Source organism: Oryx dammah, unplaced genomic scaffold, assembly GCF_014754425.2.
Source record: "Oryx dammah isolate SB20612 unplaced genomic scaffold, SCBI_Odam_1.1 HiC_scaffold_26, whole genome shotgun sequence".
NCBI classification, from domain to species: domain Eukaryota; kingdom Metazoa; phylum Chordata; class Mammalia; order Artiodactyla; family Bovidae; genus Oryx; species Oryx dammah.
Genome location: NW_024070210.1, coordinates 80,236,052 through 80,238,274, shown reverse-complemented (window position 1 = coordinate 80,238,274; position 2,223 = coordinate 80,236,052).

The window sequence follows — 2,223 nt, the reverse complement described above, 5'->3', positions numbered from 1 at the left end:
TGTCCGTGGAATTCCCCAGGCAAGAATACTAGAGTGGGTAGCCATTCCTTTTGCCAGGGAGGAAACCTATCCAGGGAGCAAACCCGGGTCTCAGACTCTTCACCATCTGAGCCACCAGGGAAACCTGCTGGGAAGGAAGGGATCTCTTTTCTGCAGGCTCTCCAGCCTGGACAAGGACACAAACAGCAACTGTCTAGATGGAGGGGAGGGAAGAAACCAGGCATTTATGGTTCACTGGAAAGTGCATCCAAAGTGCCTGTGACACTTCCAGTGGCCACGAGGCCTGGGAGCAGCAGACAGAGGGGCTGTGTCTCCAAAAGTGAGAAAATTGGGACACGTGAGAACAGATTGCCCCTCCCCCCACCAGAGCTTCAGCTTCACTCCCTCACTGGCGTCAGTGTATAAACATGCTTGTGTTTTTCCTTATAACAAAGATAAACATCTCAACCCTTTTCAAGATTCACAGTTATATATTTTATAGAATGCTTGCCAACTTGGGCTTGTTTGGTGCTTTCTTATGAATAGACTGAGGTTATGGGTTTGGGGAAAGAATATCATGGAGGTTATGTGAGATTCTTAATGTATCATATCAGGGACCCCCTGATATCAAATGACTTATTGCTGGTGATGTTAACCTTGATTTCTTGGTTAGGGTGGTATTTGCCTGGTTTCTCTACTGTGAAGTTTTTAATTTTTCCCTTTCCATACTCTATTTGTTGGAAGCAAGTCACTAAGTTCAGACCATGTTCAAGGCAAGAGGTATTAAGCTCCATCTTCTAGAGCAAGGGGTATCAAAGAATTTGGGACAGTACATTAAAACTCTCACAGCGATTAGTAGGGCTAATTTTGGAGCAGATACTTTGAGGCTTTACAAATATCCTGGTCTTCCTGAAAGTTTTACCTACTGATTTTAGCACTCATCAATGGATCTTGCCCATAGCAATCATTACTACAATGGTCTAATGGTGATTTCCTGTTTCCCTTATTCCTTCTGCACATAGTAAGAGAAATTTTTTCTGAAAAGATTATCCCTTCTCTCAGTTATTCAGTCATTTATTTGTAGCAGTGTGGACTTACAGAGATTTATTATTTGAATTATAATCTATTATTATCATCACTTTTTACATTGCTCAAATTGCTTCAGCTCTGGCCACTGGAACATCATTTGAGTTGGCTCTTGCGTCTTTTGAATAGGTGCCTTGCCTTTTTGGCACTTACTTTCTGGCAATGTACATTGCTCCAGAATTACCTTGTATTTTCCCTGTCCCTCAGTTCTGGAATTAGCCATTTTTCCAAAGAACCCTGGTTCCTTTTATTGGAGAACGTTATTTAGAAGCCAAAAGCTAGATGCTAGGTGTCTCCATTGCTAATGGAGTGCCACTCATTTTAGGCTTTCCTAGCAGACAAAGCTAGCAAATATATGTATGTATATTAACCCCTGTATACACACAATAGCTATATTTATCTCTGCATCTATTTGTGTGTTTGTGTGTAATATGTACATATATATCATAGAGATACCTATGGATTATTGGTCTATGTAGATATTTATATAGCTCCATTATATATATTCTATAACATGGATAATAGTATGTTGATAGACCTAGATATATGTAAAGTGAGAATGAGTTCATTCTGATATCTCCAACTTGAATGCAGCACCACAAAGTTTATTCTGGCCTTCCACCCTCCACATCAAACTAACCACCCCCTTCTTTCCCTGACAGTGAAAACCCTATCTCACTACAATTTATTTACTTACTGTTCAGCACTAGCATACAGGTTAAGTAGTTTCAGAATTGTTAACCTGTGATGCATTTGCCAGCTATAATCTTTATGTGTGATTCCTTTTGTCTCACAGTATCCAGTCAAAACAGTTTTCCAAAACTACTTGTTTTAGCTCCTCCCCTACATGTTCTGTTTATATTCATAATACAGTTAGATTCATATATTACATTTTGCATTCTATTTAGGATTGAATGACTTTTAAAAGTTTTGATTACAATTAAGTTCTGTCTTTGTAGAGTTCTTTAGATCTCGACATAGAAAAGTGGCATAGAGTCACGATAATCACCCACAACAGTTCCATCACACTGAAAATTCCCATGTGCGATCCCCTTGCAGTCAACACCAGCTTGTTCTCTAAGTATTCCCCCTGCAACCACTGATCTGTTTTCTCTCTATCATTTTGCCTCTTCCAGAATGTCATGTAAATAGAATCAC